At 36.2% G+C, this 27,607-nt stretch overlaps 1 protein-coding gene and 1 pseudogene across 4 annotated transcripts in view; one reads left to right on the top strand and one right to left on the bottom strand.

Annotated features, from left to right (window-relative positions):
- The window catches only part of Camkmt (calmodulin-lysine N-methyltransferase), a 442,726-nt gene that overhangs the window by 183,107 nt on the left and 232,012 nt on the right, over positions 1-27,607 (top strand). The gene's annotated exons all lie outside the window — the stretch shown is intronic.
- On the bottom strand, positions 4,019-4,181 carry LOC147826993 (U2 spliceosomal RNA; annotated as a pseudogene).

Here is a 27,607-nt window from a genome sequence, read left to right as displayed (position 1 = left end):
ATAGTATTTTTTTCTTGAGATCTTAACAGAGTCAAATGCCAGTCAGGTATATTAAAGAAGTATAGTGATATGGATACTAAAAAAATCATTGTTGCACACGCTATGAGGGTTATGCTTTTCTTGCTTTATATTATTGAACCCATAGCAATTTATTATGTAAAAAGTGAACTGTGTATGGCAAGCAAGTGATGAGTTATCAGCTTGGTGTTTTAAACTTTAAACTCAGTCTACTCAGTGGACAATGCCTTTCCCCACCCCCCAGTAGGGAGACTTTGGAAATTACATATGCCAGGATCGCTTATATAAAATTGAATTTTAAAATATCACTTCTTAGTATCTCAGAACAACTTGCCTCAGACTTAGGAAAATCCACAATAATTATAAAAGTCAATTCAAACTTACTGTCTTGAGATTTTCTTTTTTTTTTTTGCCTTGTGTTCTCATTAACACCCATTTTGTGCCCTACTCTTTTAAGGCATTAATGTCATATGTATATTGTCTATTTTCCCAGTCAGATTGGAAGCCCATGGGAACTTTAGGTCTACCTTATTTACCTCTGTATCTGTAACAGCTTTACCTGTTTGGTGAAAAGATCAGGTGGGATTGGGTGACACCCAGTCACACTGGTGAGGGAGATCCTCTTTTCTCACTCAATTCAAGTGCAAATTCCTGCCTGACACACCCAAAAATAATGTGTGACCTGCTCTCTGGGCATTCCTTAGCCCAGTAAAGTTGACACATAAAATTAATCATCATAAAACCCCTACCTTTTTTAAACAATAAGTGCTTTATTCACAAACTATACAATTCACTAATTTAAAAAGTATAGTTCAGTGGTTTTCAATACATTCATAGGGTTATGTAGTCATTTTAGAACATTATTACAACCAAATCTGGAACATTTTCATCACCTGTAAAGAAGCCACATACCCACCAGCCATCACTGCCTGGTTTCCCTAGGCAACCACCCCAAATCTTTTTTTATGCCTTCAAATGTTTTAAGATTATTTATGCTCAGGTATAATCAGAGCTTTAAGAAATAGCAGTTTATGAGTATTTTTCTTTTAAAATGATTTTATTTTTAGAGAAGTTTTAGGTTCGTAGCAAAATTGAGAACAAGGCATGAAGTATTCTCATTTGTCCCTGCACTCATGAGCATGGCTTCCCCTAGTATCAATGTTTGTTTCATCTATTATTTAATCAATGAACCCACTTTGGCACATTATCACCCAAAGTCCGTAGTTTACAATAGGGTTTACCTTTCATGTTGTATAGTCTATGTAGTTTGACATATGGATAAATAGTATGTACTCATTATAATAGTATCATACAGAATAGTATCACTGTCCTAGAAATTGTGCTTCATCTATTCATCCCTTATAGTTCTTTTCAAAATAGTAAAATTATAAAAATTTACAGTGGGAAGAGATTTAGAGATTACTTGTGAGAATTCTGTCTCTTCTGTTGAATTTGTCCTATACTTTCTTGTTGATTGTTACAGATATAAGCACTTTTTGTAGTTGTTCCCCTCTTACTACAAATAGTTATTTCCAAGTATGATTCAGGCAATAAATTTTAGAATTTAATGAAAAAACCCCAGCATTTTCTTAGTTCTTATTTTATATATTTTTTTATAATAAAACATTTCAAAAATATACAAATATTAAACAATACAGTGTATAATAAATTGGACCCATGTATATCTATCTACCTCTTCCCTGATTATTAATACTTGGCCAATCTCTATTCATCTCTCCGTCCATTGATCCTCCCCCAACCAAATGTATTGTTTCAAAATGAATCATAGATATCCTGCCATTTTATCTGTGCATAATTTCAGTATGTATTTTAAAAGATAGTTTAGAAGACAAAAACCCATTAGCACAACAACAACATTATGTCTTAAAAATTGCCAATAATTTCTTAAAATCATCAAATATCTAATCACCGTTGGAGTTGTCCCAGTGTGTCATAACATTGTTTTGGTTAGTTTGTTTGAATCATATCCGAACATACTCCATTTGTCTTTTTAAACCTCTAGTTCCCTCTGTTTCCCCTTCTTCTTTGCTTCTTATTTGTTAAAGAAACTGGGTCCTTCATCTTGCTGTTTCTCACCCCCAGGATTTGCTCATTCCATGTCTGGGGTGTTGTCAATGCATTTTTCTTCTGTAGCCTGGTAGTTAATTCAAAAAGCTTGATCTGATTCAGGTTCTTTTTCCTACCTTTGGCAAGAATATCTCATTGATGATACTCTGCATTTTCATTTCAGTGTAGTATCTGTCTCTGTTTCATGATGTTAGTAGCCTTTATTTCATTAGGAGTTTGCCAAGTGGTGAAATCCAAATGCATTTATCCTCATGTATTACCCAGAGTACCTCTATGAAGAGTAACTTTTTCTTATCAATAACCTGAGTTATAGTCCATTTATAAAAGGCAGATTAAATATTTGATTTCATTCTCTTTATCTTCCAGTTTTCAGGATAATGAATTGGTTCCCTAGCATACTCCAAAGACCAACTAGATTTTGTTTGGTTTGTTTTTTGTTGTTTTGTCTTGTTTTTATTATCATTATGAACTCATTGATTTTTAACCTGTTTGATGTATTTCAGTCCATTACAATTGTTATTCTATGGATATTTAAACTTGAAAATAAACATAAAATTTTAAAATTGGATAAGTTAGAGGTGATTACTTTGCAAATGGTTTAATCATAGAATTTATTTAAATGAAAAGCTTCCCCATGTGGTTACACAGGTTCTTCAGGACTACATCTACTGCGATAATGGGCAAAACCTGCATAGGGGCTTTATTTAAAGATATGCACTTCAATGAATATACTGGTGTGTATTTCTAAGGCTGTGTAGGATATCCTAAGGAATGATTAGATGCTCTCCTTAAAGAAGAAATCCCAACTTATTTATCATGGCTGGCATTGTTGCTGGGGTGACAGCCATTCTGCAGCAGCCCTTCCAGATCTTAAAAAAATCAGCACAGACTTCTTGGGATACATTCTTCAGCTGTGACCACAGGAGGGGTTGGGCTAGCAATCCACGATTTGTCAGGTTTACCTGCATTTTCGTAGTATTCCTATCAAAGAAATTTGTCCTAAGTGTCAAATTGCTGATTTTTTTCAGTGACTGAAAGGTTTCATGGGGACTTCTGTTGTTATTTACATGTATATGGAGAAAATTGCAATCTGTGAGTAATTTGAGAAATTTCAACAGTTTCAGCAGTAGTGATCTAGAAATTGAATGGATTTCAAATACAATATTCCAGTGCAGTGCTGCATATATAATGTATGTGCAGCATATGCTGAGGTCTTTTTCAAAACATTTACATTAAACCTGTCAGGTATTTATGAATAGCAAAAATTAATTTCCCCTAGTTCTGTCATCAGTTAGAGAAATGGATTTTAGCATAGAAGACTGTCAGTATTTTCTGCATACCAGAACAGCTCACTTCAATGTCATAGTATTACACCAGGTGGCCTTCTAAGAGTCAGCTTAATGTGATTTCAAATGATAGGGTAGAGAATGTGAGGGAAATTAAAATAGTATCATACTTATGATTTAAAAGCAAGTTAATTACAAGGGCTTGTTAATAAACAAAGAAAAATTTCAAAGGTATTATCTGTTATATAGCATATCAATAACAAGTGTGATGCTTTGAAAACAAAAAATATCTACCACTATGTGACTTTGAGATGACTTTAAAATATTTAATTAAATTGTTGACAAATGTCTTAGTCTACTAATGGCCTTGCAGCATTTAAAAGAAGTTTTAGATATTCATTTTAGCTCTTAAAGCTCTACTAAAAGCATTGTTTAACCAAAAAGATTAGCTACATTGTTAGCATTTTATCTAGAAAATCACTGATGATGTGTTTGATGTGAATGATTCTAACAGCACTGTACTTGTCTAGGTTAAGTCAATCCATTTTCTCCAACTGGGTATTTTTAAGGTTCCTAAAGGGGTAAAATGCATGCAGTATCATTATTACTAAAATAATATATTGATGAACGGGGGGCCTGGGATTTAGCTTAGTGGTTCCGCCGCCTGCCTCGCAGGCCAAGGACCCGAGTTTGATCCCTGGTACAAAAAAAAAAATATATATATATATATATATATGAATGATTTAATACTTTCTACGCTTGATCTTAGCCAAAAGGCCAAGAAGCGATAATTTAATACTTTCTAATGGTCATGGTTGATAGGCCTCCTCGGTGCTCCTTTCATATATTTGGGGAAAGGAAAGCGGAGGACATCTGGTGTATTTTAAGAAATTCAATTCTGATTTTAGGAAATTTTGAAATTTTAATGTAAAGAAAATATTAAAAATGTTCATTATTTATAAACCTCTGACAATTTTGTAATACAGTATCTGCAAGTCTAGGTTCTTTTTAAAATTATTTAAATAATTTAATACATTAGCAGCCTTAGAGAGAACAAGAAGGGATCTTCCTGATTGTGTATATGAACTTTCTGGGAGCCTAATATATCTTTATATATTAGTGTGAAGAGAAGAAACTGATTTTTAAGTAGATATGACCTATGAAATTCTCATTTTCTGGTCAGAAGACAAACAGAATACTTACTCCCTCTGGTGTACGCTGTTAGGTAGTTAATAGAGCTATTCTGTTAAAGTTTTTTTCAAGGAATTTTAATAGTTTTTATCCCACTCTGTTTGTAAGGTTAAGAAGTCCAATTCTTAACAGTCTCCTTTAAAATAAAGGGTCCAATACAACAAGATCACATGGAGTTCAAAATAGCAATATAATATAGCAATATATGGCTCTACTTATACAATATTTTGTGTGATTTTCCTTTTAAACATTTCCTCATTTAATATACCATGGAATAATTTGAGACTGTACAATCCCATTATAAAAGATTGCTTTGTAAAATCCAGCCATTATAAGGTTCTTTGAATGTCCAGACTGGCAGCCCACAACTAACACAGCTGTGCTGATTTGGACACAAGAAATGTCATCTGAATGAGAAAGACAGCCGACATCATATTCATAGTTTTATCAGAGGCTATAGCATTATTACCCACAGGAGCCAATACTTTAGTTCGAATCAAGTCACCCTTTTTCCATAAGGCTTCCCACTTGCTGATTATTATTTATTAACATCATATATATCTGCTTATTTAAAACAAATAATATCCTGCAAATCCCCTTAATACAAATCAGAATCTGTGTTACTTGAGATTTGTCTATGTATAGCAATTTTGAGAAACCTTTGAATTTCATATTATGATTGTATTTCCTAGGTTACATGTAGGTTCCTTTCGCGAAAAATAAGCCAAGTATTTCTGACTATGTGTAAAAAGAACATAACTTCTGTATTTTTTGTCTTAGCACAGTGTGATAGTGCTTTGTTATAATTTTAAAGCATCTTTTGCAGGAGTTTAAGCATTAGAAAAGAAAAGATAGAAAAGGACATTTTGGGGGGAGTATTCAACTAAATTAAAACAAATGTTATGTTACAGTAACTGAATATTAGGACTCTTGATTCCATTCCTTGGAGTGCTGTCCTAAAGTTCTATGTATAGTCAGACAGTTTCTGAATATACTTTCCTACTCATCTAATGTTATGTTAACCCATATTTTGATCAGTTAGTCATTTAAAAATCTGCTTAGAACATGGAGACAGGCTATTTGTTTTTGAAGTGTCATATCCTGGAATAAGATGTTCTGTTGACCAAAGTTAAGATGCATAAACATCTTAAGAGCTCATGACTATTACCACTGATGAATTTTGAGACACCAGCAGGGTGAAACAGGTTACAGGAAGCAGGGTCTCAGGACAGCAGAGTCAAGGAAACAGATTCTCTGGAGAACAGCTCTGCGTGCTAAGTTCATGTGGCCAAGGGAAGGCAAGGCTCAGGGAATTTACACTATTTTATGTCCTTTTACAAATTTTAATAGCTATACTGGCTCTGGCCATTTCCAACACAAGCCTCATGCAACTCTCTGGTCTTGGAAAATTTTATCTCCCTCAAAGATAAGTAATGATAATATAAATAAATAAAAGGTATCAGGAGGGTCAGTACAGAAACAAGACAAACAAAATAAGAGGGAAATATTTTAAAACATTTAGCAAACAGAAAAACTCTGAAGTAGAGTCCAGGCAAGAGAAGATTCAGCCATAAATTTAAAATATAAATAGGCAGACATGAAAGCAAAAATACACAAAACAAAACAAAACAACTCCTCAAATTTCAGAGTAATTGCTTCTATAAAATAAGACCACAGGGCTGAGTATATAGTTCAGTGGTAAAGCATGTGTGAAGCCCTGGATTTGGTCCCCAGAACTAAAATAAGTAAGCCAGTAAGTAAATAATATACTTTAAAAAATAAAATAGGATATCAGTTATAGGAATAAGAAGTCAGGAACAATATGGTGAATTGAAGCATGAGTTAGAAAAGCTCAGCAGAAGAAATAAAATAAAAATCATTATAAAAATTAAAGCTATATGTGAGAAAGTGATCCTATAATTTATCATCCAAATCTGGACAATTTTTGGTTCTATTAATAACCTGCCAAGACCACTGCATAAACTAGGATGCCCTGGGGAAAGTGAGACCTATGATTACTCATTTTTCTGCTATAGAGTAACTGTGACTACTTTAATCTCTTACTGATAACTTGTTTCAACTTGCAAAAAAACCCCTCCATCTGGGATGATTGATTCTCTGTCCAGCCATTTGATCTCTTGGGTTCTCATTTGTTTTTTCTTACACTAACATGACCAATATATTCAAAGTATTCCAATGGCTTTTCTTTCCCTGAGGGTAGATTGGCCTTTCCTTCAAATTTTCAAAGTTAACTCCCAGCTGACTCTGAATCTTCTCATTGGAAAACGATCATCATCAGTGATGTCCTTTCCAGGAAAGTGCTGTGTGGTCCATATTTTTACACACACACTCCATATATTGTATATTTATGTACACACTTTAAAGGATTTAGCTTCAAACATGAAAAATATTGTATGCCACACACCCTTTACTTTGGTACATGTATTGTTTACATTTGTCTCATTCCGTCTCTTTCTCATAGGTATGTATAATACTTCTTTTTGTATCTTTTAAATATCTATCTATTCATCTATCTATCTGTCTATCTATCCACCCATTTATCTATCCATCTTGTTCTACTGAACCATTTGCAAGTAAGTTGCAGATTTGCTATCCTTTTAACCCAAAGTACTTCAGTGTGAATTTTCTAAGAACAAGAATATTCTTATGTAACTACAGTACAACAATCTAAATCAGGATGCTTGATGTTAGTACAAAACTGTTACCTAACACACGATCCATATTCAGATTTTATCAGTTATCTCCCTCACACCGTTATCCCTTTCACAGTCATGTATTTCATTTACTTGCCATGTCTATTTAGACTACTTTCAACCAGAACAGTTCCTCAGCCCCCACCCCCCATTCTTGTCTCTTTGAGATTGACATTTTTGAAGAGTAAGGGTCAGTTATTTTGTTGCATGACCTTCAATCTGGTGTTTGTCTTTTCTTCCTTATGATGAAATTCAAGTTATGCTTTCATAGCAAGCATATCGCAGAAGTCTTTAGCAATGCATTATATCTGAGATATATGATATTGATTTGTTCCACTACTAGTGACATTGACTCTGATCACTTGGGGACGATAAAGATGACACCTTCAAAATTATCCACTGCTATAGTTACTATTTTTCTTTTTATAATTAATAAGTAATCATAAAAAGGTACTTTGAAATTATTTAAATATACTATTCCTTATCAAACTTTGACTTACCAGTTTTAGCAAACATTAATGAATCATGCCTGAATCAATTACTACTATAATGGTTGCCGAATTATTCCTTCTACTTTTATGAGTTGACATTCTGCTATTCTCCCTTCCTGTATATGCATATGTATATGTGTGTGTTATGGCTTATATCTAGATGTCCCCCCAAATCCTCATGTAGCCATAGGTGGGGAGTTTTGAAGGTGGCTGGATTAGAGTGTGTGAATATGGGTTAAGAGTGTGATACTGGGAGGGTTAAATGGGTAGGTAATGGAAGCCCCACCCAAATGTTTTGCATCCTAGATGGGATAAAAGTGAAAGTCAGTCTTGCTGCTGCTGCTGCTTGCTGCTTTGCTGTCTCCTGCCTGCTTGCCATGGACTATTTCTCCTCTGCGATGCCACTCTGCCATGCCACCCTGTCTTAGAGCCAACTGACTGTGGACTGAAACCTCTACAAACTGTGAGCTATAGTAAACCTTTCCTTCTTTAACTTTGAGTATTAGGTACAGTATTTTTTCCCAGTGATGAGAAAAGTAACTAAGACTGTGTAAGTATATGTTTTAATGTGGATTCATAGATTTTAATTTTATTTCTTGAATTAAAAATTTTTGCTTCCATTATTTATTATAATGCTCAAATTGTCCCAGATTTTTTCTGTGGGAGCCCCTTCAAACTAGCCCATTAGTTTTTTTTTTTTTTTTTTTTTTGGTACCGGAGATTGAACTCGGGTCCTTGTGCTTGCACAGCAGGTGGTGAAACCACTGAGCTAAATCCCCGGCCTCAGCCCATTGGTCTTTTTGGCATGGTTTTATCATTTCTTGCACCTTTTAAATAAAACTTTTAGACACAATGAGGTATCACAGGCTCAGTCATGGAAATAGTCAATCCTCCAAGGAGCACTGGTCTTTTTTAGTAGAAAATTTTGGTTAACAACTCAGATAGGCATTCTAGCTGTGATTATTGTTATTGGGATGTAGTAGCTTTTAGGCCCTAGCATGGGACAAAGCTAAAAATTAATATATTTATATATGAAAACATGCTGATATCTCCTCTCCAATCCCATTCCAGCACTGCAGTATTCATTCTTGCTTTTTCCTTTTCCATGTTGGTAGCTCACTATTTTATCAGTGAGAGCCTGGATCTCATTATCCTCAATATATTAATTTGCCAAATCCAATAATATATTCAGAACTGGTAACCCATCAACATTGCAAAAAGCAAATGGACTAAGTCAAAATAATTGTGTTCAAAAGTTACTTGAGTTACTTCCCCTTTACAAAAATTTATTATACCTGGATTTTGAGTCACATTTAGTCTTTCCTTATTGAAGAATTTTCCCATGTTTTCTTAGAGTATGTAGTTTAATTTTTAATATTTAAATCTCTAATCCATTTGAAATTTATTCTTGTGTATAATGTAAGATATGTATCTAATTATATATTTGTTCTAAATGGCTCTACACTAGTCTTAGTTACTTTTTTGTTGCTGAGACAAAATACCTGACACTTGAAGTTAAAGGAGGAAAGATTTATTTCAGCTCACAGTTTGTAGAGGTTTCAGATCATAGTCAGCTGACTCCAAGGTAGCGTGGCATGGCAGATGGACATCACAGAGGAGAAATAGTTCATGGTGGGTAGAAGGCAGCAGGGCACCAAAGTAGTGAAGAAGCAGCAAGGAACCTTCTTTCTGTCCCTTATATTCTAACCAGGCTACACACCCTTAAGTCAAGTAGCACTCACACACAAGGTTGGCTTTCCCATTATTCATACCCAGAAAAGTGCCAAACCAATCAGTGGAGTAATTTAGTAATCACACACCCTTGATCTCAGCATCACCCACTCTAGATCCAGCCACCTCTGAAAAGCCTCACTTATGTCCGAATTAGGCTTTAGAGGATATCTAGGCACAAGCCATAACAACGATTATCCTGTACCATTTACTAAAAGGCCCATCTTTGTCTCTGTTATTTGGCATGTCAATTTTATTGTATACTAAATTTCCATTTGTAGCTGGATCTATTTCTGAACCTTTTATTCTAGTCTACTGTTGATCTATTCATGTGCCAGTGTCAGAGTATTTTAGTTACAAGGCTCTGTTTTATATTTAATATCTGGTATGTCTGGTCCCATCTCATAGCTTTTCTTTTTTTTATGTTTTTCTGACTAATGTTACATGTTATTCTTCCATATGAATTTCAATAACAACTTAGCTAGTTTCTTCAAAAGCTGTTAGTCATTGAGACTGCATTGGATTTGTATAGCAAGTTTGGGAGAACAGGTATCTTTATGATATTGAGTCATCCTGTCCTAGAATAGCAATGTCTTTCCAGATTCCCCAGAGAATATTTCAAACTTCCTTGAAAAGATTTTGCACATTTCTTGTAAACTTGATTTGTATTTATTTATTTTTTGTTGCTATTAAAAGATTTCTTTACCATATATCCTTGAAAAGGTTATTATATTTGTACTTGAAGGTTATCAGTTTCTGTACGTAATTTTATATCTTGACATCTAACTGAATTTTTACTGCATAAACGTGCATATATATTATCGTTAAGATTATTGCTTTAGGACCGGGGATGTAGCTCAAGTGGCGCTGAGCCTTCCTGCCAAGCACAAGGTCCTGAGTTTGATCCCTGGTACCAGAAAAAAAAAAAAAGATTATTGCTTTAGAAGAGCTACTGAAAATAGCCAAACAAATATAACCATCTCAAATCTAAGTTTTCTCTGTGTATATAAGTCATTTTTAGATATTGTGTTTTTTAAGGAAGCTCATAACTTCTTTCACATCATTTGGAGTTATTCATCAACTATAATGTGGTCATTATACAGACTAATTTTTTTTTTTGTACCAGGGATCGAACTCAGGTTCTTGTGCTTGTGCAGCGGACAGTGAAACCACTGAGTTAAATCCCCGGCCCACTGTACAGACTAATTTTTCCATACAAGGCTCTTACAAATCAACTAGAAAAATCCAAAACAAACCCTTTTTGTGGAGAGGGAAGAACAGGGGGAGATTGATCAATGAATACTAAGTTACAGTTAGACAAGAGTAAGAAATTCTGATGTGCTATTACATGTGCTATTGCTTTTCCATGTTTGTAGCTCTCTATTTTATCAGTGAGAGCCTGGATCTCATTATCCTCAATATATTAATTTGCCAAATCCAATAATTTCGGAATTGGTAATCCATCAACATTACAAAAACCAAATGGACTGAGATAAAAAGTGAAAATAATTGTGTTCAAAAGTTACTTGAGTTAGTTCCCCTTTACAAAAATTTATTATGTCTGGATTTTGAGTCACATTTAGTCTTTCCTTACCTTTAGTCTTTCATAAAGATTATAGATTATAGATAATGTACTGAGATTTCAAAATCTAGAAGGGGTTTGAATGTTTTCACCACGAATAAATGAAAAATGTTGAAGTTATAGATACAGTGTATCCTTGACTTATAAACCTGATCAGTTCCCGAGGGCTGGTTGTAATTCAAGTTGGTTGTAAGTCAATACAGCTGAAATCTTGATGTTTACCTGGGTACACGCTATAGATAACAAGAGGCAGATGAATCTTCCATTAACCTAATTAACCCAAGTTGTTCATATGTCAGGCCAGTTGTAACTTAAGTGTCCACTATATCTTTAACCTGATTTAAATATTACACAACGTTTACATAACATCTGTATTGAAAAACCACATAATACTCTTTAAATATTTATAATTATATAAATTGGGGTATTAGTTTAAAAACCTAAATGTAATGTTTTAAAAATAGGAAAATCCAAGGCAAATACCTATTGCCATGAATAAATATTTCTAGGCATTCGGGGTTACAAAAAAACCCAGGAAAATGACAATAAAGACATCCACTCAAGTTGCTTAGAGCCTAATCATGGAGATAAGTCTCTCATATATACAGGTATAAATATAGATATAGGCACACACACTCACATATACACATACACTTGACTGACAGTTCAAGGCATTACACAGAAAAAACTAAATGAGTTGTTGCAGCACAAGGTGTCAAAGTAGGGAGAAAAAAGGAGGGAGGAGTTCTCTGAAAAAGATAGGACTACTGTCAGTCCTAGAAGCAGGAATGATATTCAGAGAAACTACAGTCTCAGAATAGCAGTTGGGGAATACATAAGACAAGGATCAAGTGAAAGGTTACTTCAGGATGGCTTCATCTGAAAAGGTGTGTATGGGAGAAAAAAGCAGAATTAATGGTGGAAGATTCTGGGTACCAGGTTAGAGAGCTTAGATTCTGTTGCCTTTTGTCCTTCATTCCTCAATGCCATTAAGCTTTTAAAAGCCAGCTTTTCTTATTATAATAGAGAAATGGGTTCTTACTAGTTGGTAAATCAGGTAATGAAGTAGAAATAAAATGTGTTATTTATTCATTTTGCTGTGGAGTCTGACTATGTTGCCAGTTGGCCTTGAACTCCTGGGCTCAAGTAATCCTCCTGCCTCAGCATCCTGAGTAACTGGGCCTACAAACATGCACCACTGTGTCTGGCTTAACGTGGACTTTTTGATGGTGGATGAGTGATTTTCTCATATTTGGAGCCTTTCTCCCAATAAAAGAAAAAGCCTCAGAACCTTTTGGAGACCCTAAGGGAAAACCTGAAAATTCACAGATGTGCCTTAGTACAAATAGTGGCTCACTTAATAGCCACTATTCTGTCCAGTGTAACAAGCATGTAGTGTGTCTGTGAGTGTAGATGAAGAAGCTGCAGACATTTCCTTATATCAAAATGAATTAATGGGAAAGGCTATGCTCTGAATTATTCTTTTGATGTTAATAAAACATGGTCTTTTTAGAATCAAATGCCCTTTATAGCTATAGAGATCTACAAGGTTGAAGACTGAGCCCATGATCATAAGCTGCAGAGATCAACTGTGATGCTCAGCATAGTTATCAGTAGAGATAAGTGACACTAATATTTTTATTAGGATTATCATTATTATCATGGCTGTTATGATAAAAAATTTTGAGTTGTTTGGCCCAACCCTGTTTTTCTCCTAAGCGCCGCTATTTTTTGGTGCAGCGTTTTTCAGAATGTAAAGAATTTCAGGAAAGACTAGATGGTTGGTTTACACAGAAGCAATTTCAAATAATTATCAGATAGTTACACAGCATAGTGGAGCTAATGCAGAATCATGTGCTTTATTTCTTTTAGAATTATATCCTCACTTATGAGCATTAACAACACTATTTTAGTCTGGCATCTCAGTGCTCACTGAGGCAACACATACACTAAATTATCAAATTAACTTTCTTTATTGATTGACTAATTTTTAAAAAATGAAAATCAGTATAGGATCAACTTAGCATTCATGTATTTTTATTGGTACATTTTAGATATACAATATAAAAACATTCATCATTGGAAATTTGCACCTTTACATAATCTCTCTTGGTTCTTATTTTTCCCCATTTCTCCTGCCCTCTCTTCAACCCCTCCATCCCTCCCTATACAAAGACTTTGTTTCCATTTTTTAATTTTCTCATATTAATTCCATTCCCTTCTTTCCATTCCATTCCTTTCTTTCCTACCCCTCCCACTTCCCCTACCCCTTTGCCCCTTTTCTTCCTATTTCACATTATCTATTATACCTTTTAGTCCTTATTTACACTTTCAGTTTCTCGCACTAGAGAAACTATTTAGTATTTACACATGTGTGTCCTATTTATTTCACTTAAGAGTATCAGCTCAATGTGCATCCATTTAGCTATAAATGTCTCTAATTTCTCGTTTTTTATGGCTGAGTAGTACTCCATTTTATTTTTTAAAACCCCACATTTTCTTTATCCAGTATCCAGTTGATGGGCAATTGGGCTGCTTCCATGTTTTAGCTATAACAAATTTGCTGCTATGAACATGGGTGCACATATATCACTGTGGTATGATTCTTTTAATTCTTTGGGGAAGATCCCCAGGAGTGGAATAGCGGGGTCAAATGGGACTTCCAATCCTAGTTCTTTGAGGTATCTCCATACTGATTTCCACAGTGCTTGCACCAGTCTGCACTCCCAACAGCAGTGGAGCAGGGTTCCTCTTTTCCCACAGCCCCACCAGCATTTGTTATTGGTTGATTTCATAATAGAAGCCATTCTTTCTGGGGTGAAGTGGAATCTCAGCATTGCTTTCATTTGCATCTCACAAATGACCAGTGATGTTGAACATTTTTTCATATGTTTATTTGCCATTTCTACTTCTTTGTTTGAGAAATATCTGTTCATTTCAGATGCCCGTTTTCAGATTGGGTCTTTAAATTTGGGAAGTCTGATTTTTTTTAAGTTCTTTATAGATTCGAGATAGTAGACCTTTGTCTGAGGGACAGCTGGTAGAAACTTTTCCCCACATTGTGGGTTGTCTCCTCACATTGTTGGTGGTTTCTTTTGCTGTGGAGAAGGCTTTTGGAAGAAGAGATCCCACTTGTTGATTGTTTGTGCTAGTTCATGGGCAACTGAGGTTTTGTTCATGAAATCTTTTCCTACACTGATGTCTTCAAGTGTTCTACCTAACCTCTGTTCCAATTGGGTCAGAGTTTCTATTTTAATATTTAGATCTTTAATCCATTTTGATTTTAGTTTAGTGCATGGTGAGAGATATAGGTCTAGTTTTAATCTTTGGCAAGTTGAAACCCAATTTTTCCAGGACCATTTATTGAAGAGGCTATCTTTCCTCCAGTGAGGGTTTTGGGCTCCTTTGTCAAAGATGAGGTGGCTGAGTGTGTCTGGAGTTGTATCTGCATCTTGTAATCTGTTCCACTGGTCCTCAGGTCTGTTTCTTTGCCAGTACCATGCTGTTTTTATCACAGTAACTTTGTAGTATAGTTTCAAGTTGGGGATTGTGATACCCCCTGCCATGTCTCTGTTACCTAGAATTGCTTTTGCTATTCTGGGTCTCTTCTTGTTCCAAATGAATTTTTGGATTGTTTTCTCAAGGTCCATGACGTATGCTGTGGGAATTTCAATTGGGATTGCATTGAATCTATATAGCAGTTTTGGAAGTATGCCCATTTTCACTAAGTTGATCTTTCCTACCTAGGTCAGGGGATGTGTTTCCATTTTCTGATATCATCTTCAATCTCTCTTTTCAGAGTGCCATAGTTTTCAGAGAAGAGGTCTTTGATTTCTTTTGTTAGGTTGATTCCTAGGTATTTCAGTTTTTTGGATGCTATTGTGAAAGGCATTGTTTGCTCTAGTTCTCTCTCAGTGAGTCTGTTGTTTGTGTAGAGGAAAGCTATTGATTTTTGTGTGTTGACCTTGTATTCAGCTACTTTACTGAATTTGGTTATTAAGTCCAGAAGATTTTTGGTGGAGTTTTGGGGGTCTTCTATATACAGTATCATGTCATCTGCAAATAATGACAATTTGACTTCTTCATTTCCTCTCTTTATTACTTTTATTTCTTTCTCTTGTCTAATTGCTGTGGCTAATGTTTCCAAAACTATATTGAACAGGAGTAGTGATAGTGGACATCCTTGTCTTGTTCCTGATTTGAGTGTGAAGGATTTCAGTTTTTGACTATTAAGTATGTTATTGACTGTTGGTTTTTCATAGATGGCTTTTATCAGATTGAGGTAGGGACCGTGTATTCCAATTTTTTGTAGGGTTTTTATCATAAATGTGTGTTGGATTTTGTCGAATGCTTTTTTGTGTCTATGGAGATGATCATATGGTTTTTTTCCTTTTCTCTATTGATATAGTGTATTACATTGATTGATTTGTGTATGTTGAACCATCCCTGAAACCCTGGGATGAATCCCACTTGGTCAGGGTGTAAGACCTTCTGCATTCTATTTGCCAGAATCTTATTAAGGATTTTTGCATCTATGAGATTGGTCTATATTTCTCTTTTTTGATTGAGTCTTTCTCTGCTTTGGGGATCAAGGTGATGCTTGCTTCCAGGAATGAGTTCAGGAGTATTGCTTCCCTTTCAATTTCATTGAAGAGTTTAAACAGTAGTGGCAGTAGTTCCTCTCTACATGTCTTGTAGAATTCAGCAATGAAGTCATCAGGACCTCGGCTTTTCTTAGTTGGTAAGTTTTTAATTATGTTTTCAATTTCATTGATTGATATTGGGTTGTTTAGAATTTTTAGGTCTTCTTTGTTCAACTTTGGTAATTCATACATATCTAGGAATCTGTCCATTTCTTCTGTGTTTTCCATCTTATTGGCATATAGGTTCTGGAAGTAGGTATTGATGATCCTCTGGACTTCTGCTGGGTCCATTTTAATTTCATCCTTTTCATTCCTAATTCCATGGATTTGGGCCATTTCTTTCCTTTTTCTGATCAGGCTGGCTAAGGGTTTGTCAATTTTGTTGATTCTTTTGAAGAACCAACTCTTGGCTTCATTGATTTTTTGTATCATTCTCTTAGTCTCCATTGCATGGATTTCTCCTCTGATCTTTATAATTTCCTCCCTTGTATGAGCGTTGGATTTTTCCTGCTCTTCTTTTTTTAGCAGTTTGAGATTCAGCATCAGGTTGTTTGATTGTTTTCCTAATATGTGTATTCACTGCTATGAATTTCCCTCATAAGACTGCTTTCATTGTGTCCCATAGATTCCGATATGTTGTATTGTCATTGTCATTTAATTGAAGGAACTGTCTGATTTCTTCTTTAATTTCCTCTGTGACCCATTGGTTATTCAGAAGGGTGTTGTTCAATTTCCAAGTGTTTATGAAATTCTTGAGGTTTCTTTTGCTATTGATCCAATTTCATTGCACTATGGTCTGATATTATACAGGAGATAACTTCAATGCCTCTGCACTTACTTAAACATGTTCTATGTATGAATGTGTGGTCTATTTTTGAGAATGACCCATGTGCAGCTGAGAAGAATGTGTATTCTGATTTTGTGGGGTGGAAGACTCTGTAAACATCTGTTAAGTTCATTTGTTCAAGAGTTCGATTGAGTTCTAGTATTTCATTACTTATTTTTTGTCTAGTTGATCTATTTATTTGTGACAGTGGGGTGTTGAGGTCCCCCACTCCAATTGTATTAGTGCATATATGACTTTTCATGTCCATTAGTATTTGTTTTATATAGTTGGGCACACTTGTGTTTGGTGCATATGTATTTATGATAGTCATCTCTTCCTTTTGGATGTTCCCTTTACAAGGATGTAGTGTCCTTCTTTTTCTCTCTTAATCAGTGTTGGTTTGAAATCCACTTGATCTGCAAAGGGGATACCTACTCCTGCTTTATTTCAGGTTCCTGGCACATGGAGTATTGTTTTCCACCCTTTAACTTTCAGTCTATGAGTTTCTTTTTAAATTAAATGTGTTTCTTTTTTTCTTTTTTTTTTTTGGTTTTGGTACTGGAGATGGAACTTTGGTCCTTGCACTTGTGAGACAGGAGGCAGAAACACTGAGCTAAATCCCCAGCCCTTAAATGTGTTTCTTGTATGCAGCATATTGTTGGATCTTGCTTCTTGACCCATTCTGCCAGTCTACTTCTTTTGATTGGTGAGTTGAGACCATTAACATTTATGGTTATAACTGATACGTACTGACTCATCATTGCCATGACTTTTTCTTTTTGTTGGGTTCTCCCCCTTTGCATTTAATTTCTTGTCATGCCTGATGGATTCATTCTGCTGTACTTCCTGGGGCTGTGATCCCTGTTGTCTTTTCCTAGGATTTTGTCTAAAATTTTTTGGAGTGCTGTTTTGGTATTCATGAAGTTCCTAAAGTGCTCTTTGTCATGAAAGTATCTTATTTCTCCATCAATTTTGAAAGATTGTTTTGCAGGGTACATCAATCTGGGTTGAAGGCTGTTTTTCTTTAGGGCTTGAAATACATCACTCCAATCTCTTCTTGGCTTGAGGGCTTGTGTTGAGAAGTCTGCTGTGATTCTGATGGGCTTTCCTTTGTATGTGATTTGTTTCTTTTCTCTAACGGCCTGTAGAATTTTGTTGTTCTGTTGGGTTTCTGGAACCCAACCATTATATACCTATGTGTAGGGTTTTTTTTATTAAGGCTAGTGGGAGTCCTGTGTGCCTCACTTATCTGTATGTCAAGTTCTTTTCCCCTGCTTGGGAAGTTTTCTCCCATCACTTCCATGAACAATTTGTTTTTATGTCATCTGCACTCTCTCCTGTTTCTTCATTGACTCCAATCAGTCTTATGTTATTTTTTTTTCATCATCTAGCAGCTACTGGATTCATTTCTTGTGATCCCTTATAATTTTAGAGCAATTTTTCTTTTCCTGTTCACTAATTGCCATCTTATCTTCCATATGTGAAATTCTGTCCTTACATTGGCACATTCTTCTGGGTAGATTTTCAATGGAATTTTTAATCTCCTGGAAATCTGTTTGCATCTCTTTTATGGATTCCATTTGTTTCTTATGTTGGGATTCCATCATGTTCCTCAGCTCTTCTAATTTTTTATCTGTGTCCTCTCTAGATTTATTAATCATATCTTGCAGTATGGGCACAATCTCTGCTGTTATCTGCAAAATTATTTTTGATTTCATTTTCTAAAACTTTTTTATTTTATTTTATTTTTGTTAAATTCTTTTATTGGTAGATTTTAGGTATACAATACAATTACATTTCTCATTGGGAATTGTACCTTTACATAATGCATCTTGGTTCTTATTTTTTCCCCATTCCTAGCCCTCCCTTCACCCCCTCCACCCTTCCCTATTTACAAAGATTTTATTTCCATTTTTTCCATTTCTCATCATTTTTCCTTTCCCTTCTTGCCTTTCCCCTGCCCCTCCCACTACCCCTACCTCTTTGGACCTTTTCTTTCTATTTTGCATTATCAATTATTCATTCTAATCATTGGTACATTTTAGGTATACAGTATAATGACATTCATCATTGGAAATTTGCACCTTTACATAGTCTCTCTTGGTTCTTATTTTTCACCCTTGCCCAGCCCTCCCTTCAACCCCTCCATTCCTCCCTATTTACAAAGATTTTGTTCCTATTTTTCCATTTTCTCATATTAATCCCATTCCCTTCTATCCTTTCCCCTAGCCCTCTCACTTCCTTCCCCCTTGCCCCTTTTCTTCCTATTTCACATTACCTATTGTACATTTACACTTTCAGTTTCTCACACCAGAGAAACTATTCAGTATTTATACATGTGTGTCCTATTTATTTCACTTAAGAGTATTGCCTCAATGTGCATCCACTTAGCTATAAATGTCTCTAATTTCTCATTTTTTATGGCTGAGTAGTAATCCATTTTATTAAAAAAACTACATTTTCTTTATCCAGCCTCCAGTTGATGGGCATTTGGGCTGTTTCCAAATTTTAGCTATTACAAACTGTGCTGCTATGAACATAGGTGCACATATATCACTGTGGTATGATTCTTTTAATTCTTTGGGGAAGATCCCCAGCAGTAGAATAGCAGGGTCAAATGGGACTTCCAGTCCTAGTTCTTTGAGGTATCTCCATACTGATTTCCACAGTGGTTGCCCCAGTCTACACTCCCACCAGCAGTGGAGCAGGGTTCCTCTTTCCCCACAGCCCCACCAGCATTTGTTATTGGTTGATTTCATGACAGCAGCCATTCTTTCTGGGGTGAGGTGGAATCTCAGCATTGTTTTCATTTGCATCTCTCGAATGACCAGTGATGTTGAACATTTTTTCATGTATTTATTTGCTGTTTCTACTTCTTTGTCTGAGAAATGTCTGATCATTTCGGATGCCCATTTTCAGATTGGGTCTTTAAATTTGGGAGGTCTGATCTTTTTAAGTTCTTTATAGATTCAAGATAGTAGACCTTTGTCTGAGGAAGAGCAGGTGAAGATTTTCCCCCACATTGTGTGTTGTCTCTTCACACTGCTGGTAGTTTCTCTTACTGTGCAGAAGCTTTTTAATAAGAAGAGATCCCACTTTTTGATTGTTTGTGCTAGTTCACAGCCAGCTGAGGTTTTGTTCATAAAATCTTTTCCTACACTGTTGTCTTCAAGACTTCTACCTAACCTCTGTTCCAACTGGTTCAGAGTTTCTATTTTAATATTTAGATCTTTAATCCACTTTGATTTTAGTTTAGTGCATGGTGAGAGATATAGGTCTAGTTTTAATCTTTGGCAAGTTGAAGCCCAATTTTTCCAGCACCATTTATTAAAGAGGCTATCTTTCCTCCAGTGAGGGTGTTTGGTTCCTTTATTGAAGATGAGATGGTTGAGTGTGTCTGCCGTTGTTTCTGCATCTTCTAATCTGTTCCACTGGTCCTCAGGTCTGTTTCTTTGCCAGTACCATGCTGTTTTTATCACAGTAACTTTGTAGTATAGTTTCAAGTTGGGGATTGTGATACTCCCTGCCATGTCTCTGTTACCTAGAATTGCTTTTGCTATTCTGGGTCTCTTCTTGTTCCAAATGAAGTTTTCGATTGTTTTCTCAAGGTCCATGAAGTATGCTGCTGGGATCTCAATTGAAATTGCATTAAATCTATATATCAGTTTTGGAAGTATGGGCATTTTCACTATATTAATCCTTCCTACCCAGGAGCAGGGGATGTCTGTCCATTTTCTGATATCATCTTCAATCTCTCTTTTCAGAGTGCCATAGTTTTCAGAGAAGAGGTCTTTGATTTCTTTTGTTAGGTTGATTCCTAGGTATTTCAATTTTTTTGGATGCTATTGTGAAAGGAATTATTTGCCCTATTTCTCTCTCAGTGAGTCTGTCATTAGTGTAGAGGAAAGCTATTGATTTTTGTGTGTTGATCTTGTAACCAGCTACTTGACTGAATTTGGTTATTAAGTCTAGAAGAGTTTTGGTGGAGTTCTTGGGGTCTTCTATATAGAGTATCCTGTCATCTGCAAATAATGACAATTTGACTTCTTCATTTCCTCTCTTTATTCCTTTTATTTCTTTCTCTTGTCTAATTGCCACAGCTAATGTTTCCAGAACTATATTGAACAAGAGCGGTGATAATGGACATCCTTGTCTTGTTCCTGATTTGAGTGTGAAGGATTTCAGTTTTTGACCATTTAGTATGATATTGGCTGTTGGTTTTGTATAGATGGCTTTTATCAGTTTGAGGTAGAGACCATCTATTCCAATTTTTTGTAGGGTTTTTATCATAAATGCATGTTGGATTTTTCAAATGCTTTTTCTTCATCTATGGAGATAATCATATGGATTTTGTCCTTGGCCTTATTGATATAGTGTATTACATTGATTGATTTGCATATATTGAACCATCCCTGCATCCCTGGGATGAATCCCACTTGATCAGGGTGTATGATCTTCTTGATGATCTTCTGCATTCTGTTTGCCAGTATCTTATTAAGGAATTTTGCATCTATGTTCATTAGGGAGATTGGCGTATAGTTCTCCTTTTCGGTTGGGTCTTTCTCTGCTTTGGGGATCAAGGTGATGCTTGCTTCCAGGAATGAATTTGGGAGTATTGCTTCCCTTTCAATTTCATTGAAGAGTTTAAAGAGTAGTGGCAGTAGTTCCTCTGTAAATGTATTGTAGAATTCAGCAGTGAAGCCATCAGGGCCCGAGCTTTTCTTAGTTGATAAGTTTTTAATTACATTTTCAATTTCATTGGTTGATATTGGGTTGTTCAGAATTTTTAGGTCTTCTTCGTTCAACTTTGGTAATTCACATGTATCTAGGAATCTGTCCATTTCTTCTGTGTTGTCTATCTTATTGGCGTATAGATTCTGGAAGTAGGTATTGATGATCCTCTGGATTTCTGCCGGGTCTGTTGTAATTTTACCCTTTTCATTCCTAATTGCATGGATTTGGGCCTTTTCTTTCCTTTTTCTGATAAGGTTGGCTAAGGGTTTGTCAATTTTATTGATTGTTTTGAAGAACCAACTCTTGGCTTCATTGATTTTTTTTGTATCATTCTCTTAGTCTCCATTGCATTGATTTCTCCTCTGATCTTTATAATTTCCTCCCTTGTATGAGCTTTGGGGTTGTCCTGCTCTTCTTTTTCTAGAAGCTTGAGGTGCAGCATCAGATTGTTTAATTGGGCTTATTCTGTTTTCCTAATATGCATATTCACTGCTATGAATTTCCCTCGTAAGACTGCTTTCATTGTTTCCCATAGATTCCGATATGTTGTATTGTCATTGTCATTTAATGGTAGTAACTGTCTGATTTCTTCTTTAATTTCCTCTGTGACCCATTGGTCATTCAGAAGGGTGTTGTTCAATTTCCAAGTGTTTATGAAGTTTTTTGAGTTTCTTTTGCTATGGATCTCCAATTTCATCTCACTATGGTCTGATCATATACAGGGGATAGCTTCAATTCTTTTGCACTTACTTAAATATGTTCTGTGTGTGAGTATGTGGTCTATTTTTGAGAATGACCCATGTGCAGCTGAGAAGAATATGTATTCTGATTTAGTGGGGTGGAAGACTCTGTAAACATCTGTTAATTTCATTTGTTCAAGAGTTCGTTTGGGTTCTAGTATTTCATTACTTATTTTTTGTCTGGTTGATCTATCTATTTTTGACAATGGAGTGTTGAGGTCCCCCACTACAATTGTATTAGTGCATATATGACTTTTCATGTCCATTAGTATTTGTTTGATATAGTTGGGCACACTAGTGTTTGGTGCATGGATATTTTTGATTGTCATCTCTTCCTCTTGGATTGTTCCCTTTACAAGGATGTAGTGGTCTTCTTTGTCTCTCTTATTCTGTGTTGGTTTGAAATCTACTTGATCTGCCAAGAGGATAGCTACTCCTGCTTTTTTTCGGGTTCCTGTCACATGGAGTATTGTTTTGCACCCTTTAACTTTCAGTCCATGAGTTTCCTTTTGAATGAAGTGTGTTTCTTGTATGCAGCATATTGTTGGATTTTGCTTCTTGACCCATTCTGCCAGTCTATTTCTTTTGATTGGTGAATTGAGACCATTAACATTGATGGTTATAACTGAAACGTATTGACTTGTTATTGCCATGACTTTTTCTTTTTGTTGGGCTCTCCTCCTTTATATTTAATTTCTTGTCATGCCAGATGGGTTCATTCTGCTTTGCTTCCTGGGGTTGTGATCCTCAATGTCTGTTCCTAGGCTATTGTGTAAAATTCTTTGGAGTGCTGGTTTGGTATTCACGAAGTTCCTAAGGTGCTCTTTGTCATGAAAGTATCTTATTTCTCCATCCATTTTGAAAGATAGTTTTGCAGGGTACATCAATCTGGGTTGGAGGCTGTTTTCTTTTAGGGCTTGGAATATGTCACTCCAAGCTGTTCTTGCCTTGATGGTTTGTGTTGAGAAGTCTGCTGTGATTCTGATGGGCTTTCCTTTGCGTGTGATTTGTTTCTTTTCTCTGACTTCTTGTAGAACTTTGTTCTTCTGTTGAGTTTCTGGAATCTTAACAGTTATATGCCTATGTGTAGATTTTTTTTGATCAAGGCTATTTGGAGTCCTATATGCCTCACTTAGCTGTATGTCAAGCTCTTTCCCCCTGCTTGGGAAGTTCTCTGCCATTATTTCTGGCAAGAGTTTTTTTATGTCATCTGCCCTCTCTCCTGTTTCTTCATTGAGTCCAATCAGTCTTATGTTATTCTTCTTTGCATCATCCAGGAGCTGCTGGATTGATTTCTCATGTTCCCTTATAATTTTGAAGCAATTTTTCTTTTCCTGGTCACTAATTGCAATCTTATCTTCTATATCTGAAATTCTGTCCTCACATTGGTTCGTTCTGCTATGTAGACTTTCAATGGAAATTTTCATCTCCTGAAAATCTATTTGCGTCTGTTTTATGGATTCCATTTGTTCCCTATGTTGGGATTCCATCATGTTCCTCAGCTCCTCTCTAAATTTATTAATCATGTCTTGCGTTAGGAGCACAATTTCTCCTGTTATCTGAGAAATTAATTCTGATTTCATTTTTTCCAGATCCCCTTTTGTTGCCAGTTCAGTGAGTCCAGTGGTTGAGTATCAGAGTGTTCCCCTCTCATTTCCTTTTGGGCTTGCTGTAGGTGATCTTGAAGTCTCGTTTTGAGACTTATTTACGTGTTTTCTCATTTCGACTAGTGGCTAGGTCTCTTAGCATCTGCAGGGATTACCTCCTCTGAGCTGGGAGAGGTGGGCCAGGGGCTGGGAGCAGCAGTAGGGATGGTGGCCCAAAAGCCCTTTCCTGTGGGCTGGGAGCAGCAGGAGGGATGGTGGCCAGGAAGCCCCTTCCTCTGGACCAGGAGCAGTGGGATGGTGGCTCAGAAGCTCCTACCCCTGGTCTGGGAGTGGCGGACTCAGTACCATGGTCTGGTGGTCTGGTGTCCTCTGCGTCTTTGTAGTGTGGAACCATGTGGCCGTACAGAGGAGGGAGGGGTGTCCAGTGGATTGGTGCCAGGGCAGGGGCTGATTCGGTGTGTTCCGTGTGACTCAGGACCTCGGTAGGGCGTGCGCAGACCTGCCTGTCTGCAGCAGGCTGATTTGGCGTGTTCCACATGAGTGGTGACCTTGGTTGGGCCTGATTTCATTTTTTTGATATCCTCTTTTGTTTCCAGTTCAGGGAGTCCAGGTGGTCAAGTATCAGATTGTTTCATCTCATTTTCCTTTCAGGTTGCTTTTGGTGATCTGGAAGTCTGGTTTTGAGATTTGTTTAGGTGTCTTCTCGTTTTAAGGGGGGGGGTGCTGCTGGCACGTGGGCGGCTCACCTCCTCAGTGCTAGGGGTGGTGGTTCGGCAGCCCAGAAGGCTCCTCCTCGGCGCTGGGGGCTGTGGTGAGCATTCATGTATTTTAATTTCTGTTCAGAAGGTGATATATGTTGGCCAGATCAAAGATAAGGGGAAAGATAGCCCAAATGAAGTTTAAGAGAGCCCACAAACTTGTTAGAATCAGCTAGGCTACTGTTAAAAATAATAATTTAAAATAAATATTTTGGACAAGGTTTTAATATCTTAATTTAATGTCCCCCTAAAGAGGGATATGACAAAATATAATTTCAATTTTGGTATTGCATTAAATACATCCTGTGTTTATTCCTAAGGTTGTCTAGGAAATAATCTTATATTGAAAGATAGTTTTTATAATTACCTGAATGTGTGGTCAATCTAACCATTAATATCACAGATTTTTTTAATTGCTGGCTCCAAAATGCATGTTTATACAAATAAAGAGGGATTTCCAACAGCTCATGCCTTCTTTTTCTTTTTTTTTTGTAAGCCAGTAGAGTCAATGTTTAAAGGACAAAAATTCTAAATTGATTGAGTTACAAATGAATACAGTGTTAATTAAGCCAGGCCATTGTCTTTAAAGTCAAGTCACTTCATTGGAAGTCAGATTTCTCTTGCTGTTTAGTCAAACTGCCTAAGGCTGCAACTGCTTCCTTATTAGGTTACTGGCTATGGGGAGATGTCATTGTTTGAGGCTGGAGCTAGGCTTTCTGTTAAAAATCACAGCATGAGGCTTAAACTGCTGCAACCATTATCCAGTGCTAACGTGTCACTAAAGGTCTGCTAATAGAACAAGAGAAAAATATCAATCTTTAATTTTAGAACAGCTGAGTAACCTGTAGCACCTGTTCATTTTCTCTTATCAGGCCATTTAGAACAAAACTAAAGTGATCTTTTGATGGGCAGACTTAAGATCCCAGTACTGTTTCCCTTCTTTTCAGTTAAACTCCAAATTTAAGTAAGACTGAAGGCAAAAAGAAATAAGTGAATTTCTCTTCCAATTTTTAGGAGGATCTGATGCAGTCCAATGATGCCTCGGTGCTAAATAATTTTTCAAAAGAATAGTTTTAATTTTCTACAGTTCACTTTGTAGATAAAAGCTAAACAATGAGGACACACTACAGTAGTTAGAGTGTATTTTCTATAGTGAGTGAAAACTTTTTCAAGCATTAGATAACAACCAACTTACATTTACCTATTCAAATATAATAAACAATTAAAACTTAGCAGCTGCTGCCTTTCCCTTATGTGTCAAGCAAGGTTCCATCACAGTAAGGGGCAAAATTAAAGAAGGCGTTGTAGCCTGCTCTTAGGAGAGGCGAGAGAGGAAAGGATTGCTTCTGCAAACCTCCATTAGCAAGGTGAGTTCAAAACATTCCTAGCAAAGCTAGACCAACACTCATACTTGGCAAATAAACAACTAATAATAAAAGCAATGTACAATTTAGTAAGCCCTTACAGTCTCAGAGTATATTTCATCTTCTTTTTAGTTTAATTAAGAAGTAAATTACTACACTGAGTCTGTCACTTTACTAGGTATTGAGGACATCAAAATGAGTTGTAGTAGGTGTACCTTGCCACAAGTGCCTTTGGAGCTTGTGATCTAGTATTTATCAATCCTGTACACAAAACCTGCTTGCAGAGATAGTATACATATTGTATTTGTTCATTTGTTTGTTTGCTTGGTTTTTGGTTTGTTTGCAAATGAGGAAATTAAGATGTAGGGAAGTTGCGACTTTTCTATGGTTACAAGATAAGTGACAGAATAAGAATTGGATAGAATCTAATGATCTGACTTCTGGTTTAAGTCTTTTAAAAAATGTATGAAGATAAAGACAATGAAGGAGAGAGTGAGAGATTATGAAGGCACAATTGTAATGGATACCTTGTGGATTTATGAGAATGGTATAACATAGGGGAGTATTTAATTCAGAAACTAATTCTAATAGTGGGAAACCAGTTATAATGTTAGTATCTTTAAAAGGAGATGTCAACTAAACAATAACTTCATCTTTTATGTAGTTACCTTTTATCTAGATATTCATTAGCATCTGATCACATATTCTTTGGATTTGGCTACATGAAATACCTTAGACTGCAAGAACATACACATACACATACACACACACACACACATATTTCTATACCTATGACCAATTTCACATCTAGTATCTGACATTTAGTCCTAAAATCTTCTTAGCCCAAAGCTGCTGTTGTCTTGGGCATTCCAAATTTTAACGTTTTCTCCAATGGTCACTTGTGTGATGCATCTCTCCTGAGGTCTACATCAGAGCAGGCTCAGCCTCATTCTGCCACGACCATTTCCATCATCACAAGTACTTGATCTGTTTCACGTTTTATGGAATCGATAAATCTCATCCCTAAAGACTCTAGCAGGCCTTTGATTCCTGACCTGACATTTGCTAATGCTATTCCTGATGACCTGCCACTACGGATCTGCAGCACTGCACTCTGTGTTTGACAACACTCATAATATGAATCAATATTCAGCATTCAGTAAGTGAGCTGGGGAGTCATTGCACTGCTGCAAAAGGCTGCATTGCCCCTGGGCAGCTGTCAGAAATGGGTAGTTATTAATAGCCCTCTCTTTTCACTTAGCATAGTCAGTAGGGGTCAGGCATGAAATGATTTAATCAGTTTATGATATCTGTGACAGAGAGCACTTAAAATATAATCACAAAATTTAGGTAGAAGTGTCCCTGGGCTGTGGTAATATTTTTCTCACTTAATTTTACCTAATACTGATGTAGTGTAGTCCACAGTGACGATGGACCATACAACAAAATGACACATGACTTGGTGTTGGTTTCATGTGACCTTTTAGTGAGATTTTTTTTTAAACTGTAAAATGTAGACTGTAAATCCCTAAGGGTAAATGAGGATAAGTCCCTTGAATTGGCCTGGTTGTCTCTGCAAAATGTGTCTGGTGTTGAGTCTGGAGGTTGGAGAACAACCTGACTGGGCAGAAGACAGTCAAGCTCAGATTTTCTCAAAGACAGTGTGGATTGACTAAAATTCTGAGCATATTACCCAGATCCAAGAACCTCCCTAGAAGAGTATTGATAAATCTCATGGATCATTAGGCTGTTGTTGAAGATGAGCTTGGCATAAATGTAACAGCTGTCCTGGGGTGGTGCTTGGAAGCACTCTGTCTTGGTAGAGATGGGTCAA

This window comes from Heterocephalus glaber, unplaced genomic scaffold, assembly GCF_053883595.1.
Source record: "Heterocephalus glaber isolate CG9 unplaced genomic scaffold, H.glaber_assembly_v1.0 deba00001457, whole genome shotgun sequence".
Taxonomy (NCBI): Eukaryota; Metazoa; Chordata; class Mammalia; order Rodentia; family Bathyergidae; genus Heterocephalus; species Heterocephalus glaber.
This window is presented reverse-complemented; position numbering and strand designations above follow the sequence as displayed.